Source organism: Cynoglossus semilaevis, chromosome 18 (assembly GCF_000523025.1).
Source record: "Cynoglossus semilaevis isolate Cse_v1.0 chromosome 18, Cse_v1.0, whole genome shotgun sequence".
NCBI classification, from domain to species: domain Eukaryota; kingdom Metazoa; phylum Chordata; class Actinopteri; order Pleuronectiformes; family Cynoglossidae; genus Cynoglossus; species Cynoglossus semilaevis.
Genome location: NC_024324.1, coordinates 261,385 through 268,763, shown reverse-complemented (window position 1 = coordinate 268,763; position 7,379 = coordinate 261,385). Strand labels below are relative to the sequence as shown.

General features: G+C 52.6%; 1 pseudogene; it reads left to right on the top strand.

Moving 5' to 3' along the window:
- LOC103393813 (F-actin-uncapping protein LRRC16A-like) overlaps positions 1 to 7,379 on the top strand; it is a 16,071-nt pseudogene that overhangs the window by 7,057 nt on the left and 1,635 nt on the right.

Here is a 7,379-nt window from a genome sequence, read left to right as displayed (position 1 = left end):
AGCAACTGCTCCTCCTCCTCCTCCTCCTCCTCCTCCTCCTCCTCCTCCTCTCTGTCTGGTAGAAAGGTGATGAAGAAGCTGAGTGTGAAGCCTCCAGACAGGATGGTGGCGCTGCAGAGCCTGTGGGAGGAGCAGAGTCCTGCAGACCTGGGTCCCTGTGGTCAGTCCTGTCTCTGTTACTCAGGCCAGCAACCTTTGACCTGTAGGCATTTACTGTGCCACGTGCGCCCCCTTGTGGAAAGCAGGCTGGTCAACAGGAGAATAACAACATTCTCCAGCAGGAAACAGAAACCTCCGGGTCAGTGTCCTGTCTGTGTCTTTGTCTCCAGGAGGGTTCTCCCATCAGTACCGCTGTGTCTGTGACCAGCTGGGTCTGCCGTACAGAGAGGAGGTCCAGTGGGTCAGTGCCGTGCTCCTCCTCCTCCTCTTGGTCTTTCTCTCTGTTGGACCTGAACTCTCTTGTCTGTCCTCCAGGACGTGGACACCATCTACCTGAGCCAGGACACCAGGGAGCTGAACCTGCAGGACTTCATCCACCTGGACCACAGGTACGGACTCCTGGAGGAGGACCTGTGGTCTGGACCGGCTGAGTTCTTGTCCTGAGTCTCTCTCTCTCTCTCTCTCTCTCTCTCTGTGTGTGTGTGTGTGTGTGTGTGTGTGTCTCACAGAGACCTGGTGGCCATCGTCTCTGCTCTGGAGTTCAACCAGTGGTTCAACAAACTCTGCACCAAAGACTGTAAACTGGTACCAGAACTGGACTGGTCTAAGAACACACTCCACCACTGACCAGTCAGGGTCATGACCGTGTGTGTGTGTGTGTGTGTGTGTGTGTGTGTGTGTGTGTGTTTTCCCAGTCCTCAGATGTGTGTGATCAGATCCTCAGGGTCGTGTCTCGGTCCAGTTGTCTGGAGGAGCTGGTTCTGGACAACACTGGACTCAAGAGGTCAAAGGAACATGAACCTAAATATGTGTGTGTGTGGGTGTGTGTGTGTGGGTGTGTTCCTCTCTCTAATCTCTCTCTCTCTCTTCGTCCAATCAGTGACTTTGCTCAGAAACTTTCTGCAGCTCTGGCCCAGAATCCTTCTTCAGCTCTGAACCATCTGAACCTGAGCAACAACAACCTGGAGGATAAAGGTACAGCGTGAGCCGGGATCGAACCCCCGACCCTCTGCTGCTGAGACGCAGGCTGGAGCTGAAATGCTGTGGTGTGATTGGTTGTGATTGGCTGTTTCAGGGGCGGCGGCTCTGAGTGCTCAGATCTCCAGACTGCCCCGGGGGCTGAAACATCTGAACCTGAGCAGGACGTCTGTGTCTCCTAAAGGTGAGGACGGTGGTCTGTGGCGGTCTGTGGTGGCGGTCTGTGGTGGTCTCAGTCGTCTGACTGTTGGTCTTACAGGAGTCAACAGTCTGTGTCAGGCCCTCGTCTCTCACCCACTCATCTCCTCCACCCTCACACACCTGGACCTGTCGGGAAACTCACTGAGAGGAGACGACCTGCAGGTACTGACCTCCTCCTGACCTCCCCCTGACCTCCCCCTGACCTTCACCTGACCTTCACCTCCTCACCTGTTTGTTTCCTCCTATCTTCTTCAAACAGAACCTGCACCACTTCCTGAGTCACAGCAACAGTCTGCAGACGTTGGACCTGAGCAGCAGCGACTGTTCACTGGAGCAGGTGAACCCTGACCTCTGTCACAGCTGGAGGTCAAAGGTCCTGCTGGGCCGTCGTAGTAGATCCTCATCCCATTCATGCTCATGTTAATGCTGTTCATTTGAGGTGTGTGTGTGTGTGTGTGTGTGTGTGTGTGCGTCCTCCAGGTGTGTTCTTCTCTGCTCAGAGGATCTTTGAAACATCTGTCCGTCCTCAACATGTCCAAGTGTGTTTTCTCCCACAGGTCAGAGCCGTCACCACAGACTCCTCCTCCAGTCTGTGTGAATGAGTGTGAATGACGGCTGTTCTGTGTTCACTCTCACAGGAAGTGTAAAGAACTGCCCTCGTCGTTCAAACAGTTCTTCAGCTCTGCCCAGGCTCTGAGCTCCGTCACACTGTCAGGGACCAAGCTCCCCCTGGAGGCTCTCAAGTAGGAACTTTTTACACTGGTCAAGTCACCGTGTAGTTGAGTCAGATTCAGACTCAGAGCCTACTGGGCTGTGAGCGCCTCCTGCTGCTAGAACCAGTAGAAACACCAAGATAACAGTAAGATAAAGCAAGATAACATAACACAGACTGACAGGAACAGGTATAAAAAAAACCACATTATGGACTTTGGTCTGAGCTAAAATCACTGATTTTCTCCATGGACTTTGGTCTGAGCTAAAATCACCGATTTTCTCCATGGACTTTGGTCTGAACTAAAATCTCTGATTTTCTCCATGAGGTTTGGTCTGAACTAAAATCTCTGATTTTCTCCATGGACTTTGGTCTGAACTAAAATCTCTGATTTTCTCCATGGACTTTGGTCTGAACTAAAATCTCTGATTTTCTCCATGGACTTTGGTCTGAACTAAAATCTCTGATTTTCTCCATGGACTTTGGTCTGAACTAAAATCTCTGATTTTCTCCATGGACTTTGGTCTGAACTAAAATCTCTGATTTTCTCCATGGACTTTGGTCTGAACTAAAATCTCTGATTTTCTCCATGGACTTTGGTCTGAACTAAAATCTCTGATTTTCTCCATGGACTTTGGTCTGAACTAAAATCTCTGATTTTCTCCATGGACTTTGGTCTGAACTAAAATCTCTGATTTTCTCCATGGACTTTGGTCTGAACTAAAATCTCTGATTTTCTCCATGGACTTTGGTCTGAACTAAAATCTCTGATTTTCTCCATGGACTTTGGTCTGAAGGTCTGAAGAGGTAATGAGGACATGTTTCCACGGCGTGTACCTTTGCAGTAGTACTACAGTAACTCTGTGACCGTTGCCCCCCAGGTCTCTGTTGTTGGGTCTGGGCTGTAACCCAAACCTCAGTGACGTTTCCCTGGATCTCAGCTGCTGTGAGGTAAAACTTTAGAGTAGAACCGATGTGGTGCGTGGTCCAGTCCTGGGCCGTACCATGAGTATTTCTGGTGAGTAAGGGTTGATTAATGAGATGATGGTGATGATGTCATCTGTCTGTGAGCAGCTGCGGTCCGCGGGCTCTCAGGTCCTGGAAGGATGCATCGCCGAGATTCCCAACATCTCCAGTCTGGATGTTTCTGACAACGGTGAGGAGACGCAAAACAGTTCTTGTTCTCAGTGTCTCTAGTCGTCAGGTCCTGTTCTCCAGTGTCAAGGACTCATTTCTAGAACTAGTCCCTGGTCATTTCTTTGTTCCTGGTATGACTACTGGTTTCTCTGATCCCAACCTGACCTTTGACCTGGTGCTGGGTTGGTTCCGTGACATAGGTCTGGAGATGGATCTGACCACCCTTCTGGTCTGGTTGTCCAAGAACCGATCCATCAGGCACCTGTCACTGGGCAAGAACTTCAACAACATCAAGTCCAAGTCAGTCCCAGTTCCAAAAGTTGTTTTCAGAACTGTTTAGAACCATGTGACCAGCCTGGTCCCTCTGTCCTGTGGAACTGTTTCAGAAACCTGGCTCCAGTTCTGGACAACCTGGTCCACTTGATCCAGGAGGAAGAATCAGTGAGTAGAACCTCAGAGTAGAATGTTCTCTGATTGGCTTCCATTTTAACCCCCCCCCCCCCCCCCTCCCCCCCCCCCCCCCCCCCCCCCTCCCCCAGCCTCTGACCTCTCTGTCCTTGGCTGACTCCAGACTGAAGTCGGACCTGTCCACGGTCCTCAACGCTGTGGGCAGCAACACGTCTTTGACCAGACTGGACATCAGTGGGAACCAGATGGGCGACATGGGGGCCAAGATGTTGGCCAAAGCTCTGCAGATCAACACCAAACTCAGGTGAGCAGGAGAGGAGCAGGAGAGGAGCAGGAGAGGAGCGGACCTCCTCCCGTCTTTAGCTCAGTGTCTTCATGCCGTGTGTCTCTGCAGGACCCTGGTGTGGGACAGGAACGGCGTCAGTCCTCAGGGTCTTCAGGACGTGGCTGCTGCTCTGGAAAAGTCTGCGTTGATATTTTTTTTGAAGTTTTTTTTTTTTCCGTGTCAAACCTGAAGAAACTGAAGGTCTGTGCTCCTCAGGAACTTCACCATCCGCTTCATGCCGATCCCCATCGTGGACGCAGCTCAGGCCTTGAAGACCAACCCTGAGAAGACGGAGGACGCTTTGTTAAAGGTTAATGGTCCTTCAAACCACAGGAGGTCTCCAGGTGGACCTCTGTCTCCTCCAGGTCTGAGCTGTCTTCTTCTACAGATGGAGCAGTTTCTCCTGAGGAACCACGAGACCCGTAAGTACCTCCAGGAGCAGGCGTACAGGCTCCAGCAGGGCATCGTCACCACCACCACGCAGCAGATGATGGACGCCATATGTGTGAAGGTCCAGGACCACCTGAACTCCCTGAGGTTCACAGAGAACAGTGTGGTCCAGGAGGACATCAGGATGGCAGAACATCTCATGAAGGACGCCAGGAACTCCAAGAGGGTGAGAAGACAGGGAGAAGTCCAGACGGGATCATCTGGAGACTCTGATCCTGAACCTCCTCACCTCCCTGCTCTCCACAGCTTCTCCACAGCCTGTACCACCTGAGGAGCGGCGGCGTGCCGGGGCCGTGTGTCGGCGCCATCCAGGAGCAGCTGGAGTCCATGGCTGGAGAAGTGTCCAGGGTGATGGGGGAGCAGCTGCAGGTGCTGAAGAGCTGAAGGACCAGCACCTGGTCTGCTGCCTGGTCCTCTACTCACTCCTGGTCTCTGTCCTCCACAGACCATGCTGGTGTCAATGGTGGACGCTGCTGAAGGTCTTTGTCCTCACTTGATGAAGAGGAGTAGCCTCCGTCAGGAGCTCCTCCAGGCTGGAGCAGGGAGGATGAGCGTCCCTCAGAGCTTCGTCAGCACCACGCTCCTGGAGCAGTCTGGAGTCGACATCATCAACAAGATCAGGTGGGTTGGTCCTGAAGGTCTAAGACGTGGCGGTCTGGATTATCTGACCAGGTTTTGGTTCTAGCCCATGGTTCTTCACCACATCGTGTTTCTCGTATCTTCATGTCCCAGCGAGGTGAAGCTCAGCGTGGCCTCCTGTATCTCCGATCGAATCGTGGATGAGATCCTGGAGTCCTTGTCCAGGTCCCAGCATACGTTGGTCAGTCTCTGTCCAGTCCCCCGGTTTTTTGGTCCTGTCGTCTTCTCACCTCACCTCACCTCTGTCTTCCAGGCTGAGCACCTGGTCAGGAAGGACCAGCCTCTGGTCCATCATGGAGTGACCATGGAAACCGAGGTCCTGGATGAGGTGGTTCTGCAGCGTGAGAACCAGGACATGAAGAGGAAACCTGGACTGAAGCATGGACTGGAGGACACGGAGTCCTGCATGGTAGGTCCAGGAGGTCTGATCTATGTAGGGTCGTCAAACTGTGGGGGGGCAAAGATCTAAACCTTCTGTGTGGTCTTCAGATGACTCCTAAATCCAAGAGGAAGAGTATCCTGGTGAGGATGCTCCGCCCTGTCTCCGTGGCCTTTGGTGAGGGACGAAGATCTGTTGGTGTTCTGGATCACCTTCATCTTCTTCATGTTCTTCATGTTCTTCATCTTCTTTATCTTCTTCATGATCTTCATCTTCTTCATCTTCTTCACCTTCTTCATCTTCTTCATATTCTTCATCTTCTTCATGTTCTTCATCTTCTTCATGTTCTTCATCTTCATGTTCTTCATCTTCTTCATGTTCTTCATCTTCATGTTCTTCATCTTCTTCATGTTCTTCATCTTCATGTTCTTCATCTTCTTCATGTTCTTCATCTTCTTCATCTTCTTCATCTTCCTCATGTTCTTCATCTTCTTCATCTTCTTCTCTGTCCACCACAGAGATGGAGTTTGACTTGGACAAAGCTCTGGAGGAGGTTCCCATCCATGTGGAGGATCCTCCTCTCCCCCCTCCTCCCCCTTCTCTCCTGCCTGACAGAGCATCATCCTTCTACGAAGACCCACCTCCTCCTACGACCTCCTCCGTACCTGACACCAAGTCCATCCTGGTCAGCGAGTTCCCGCCTGTGGAGCACGAGACTCTGGAGCATCGGACCAAACTGAGACCCAAACCCAAGAAGAGGAGCAAACCCAGCCGGCCTCCTGTAGGTGTCGCTCTCCGACTGTGGGCTCAGCAGTAAGTGTGGGTCACGGCTCTCATCTCTGGTTTCTCCTCTTCTACTCCTGCTCCTCCAGCGTGGAACTGATGGACAGAACATCAGCGTCGCAAAACTGGACGAAGGCTTGGACGACTTCTTCTCCATGAAGGTCATCGGGCTCGGCTTCAAGTAGGTTCAGTCAGACGTGGTCTCAGTCAGACCTTAACTTGTTGTTTGGGCCTCAAGGTCATGACCAGGATCAACAAAGACCAGGGAACTGAGAACATGTCAAAGGTTTTTGTTTTTCTTCTGCAGGCTTCCGTCTGTCAGAGCTTCACCCTTCCACAGCCAGGGGGCAGTGGAGAAGAAACCGGAATCCAGAAAAAGTGGGTTCTTCAATCAGATCAAGTCCAGGATGTCCCGCTCCGAGAGGAGTCACGGAGCCGCTGCCATCGCTCCTCCTCCTCCTCCTCCTCCTCCTGCTGCTGCTGCCTCCTCTGCTCCAACTCCATCTGTTCACACGGAACCTGGGGAGGCCACGCCCACAACCCCAGCTCCACCAATGAGAACCACAGCCTCTGTTCCAGAAGAGGACCATGGGGAGTTCCACAGGGATCAGACCTCCTCCCACACAGGGTCAGATGTGGAGGAGAAGAAGGAGCACCCTCACCTCCCCCGTCACATGGGAGTTCCAGTGATGAGGATGGACCTTCTGGCTGAGATGAAGGCCAGGCAGCAGAAGATGAAGAAGGCGGGGTCAGAGGCCACGCCCTCGCTGCTCCAGGACAGACTGGACGCAGAGAAAGGTGAGTTTTCTCAACTTCCTGTTTCCTGTTTCCTGTTTCCTGTTCCTCCTAAAACCTTGTGGATGTCTTTCCCACAGTCAGGTCTCAGGCTCCTCCCACTGGTCCTGCTGACACTGAAGACTTTAGACCAGAGCCCACCCCAAGGTCCAGACCTCCAACTGCGACACCCAGACTGCCTCCATCTGCCAAAGACCAGGTGACAACTGGTCCCACCAGTACAGTCAGCCCAACAGTCCCAGCTGGTCCAGCTATTCCTATAAACCACACCAGTCTGACCAGTCCCACTGGTCCCACTAGTCCCACTAGTCCCACTGGTCCCACCAGTCTGATCAGTCCCACCAGTCTGACCAGTCCCACTAGTCCCACTAGTCCCACCAGTCCGACCAGTCCCACTGGTCCCACTCGTCCCC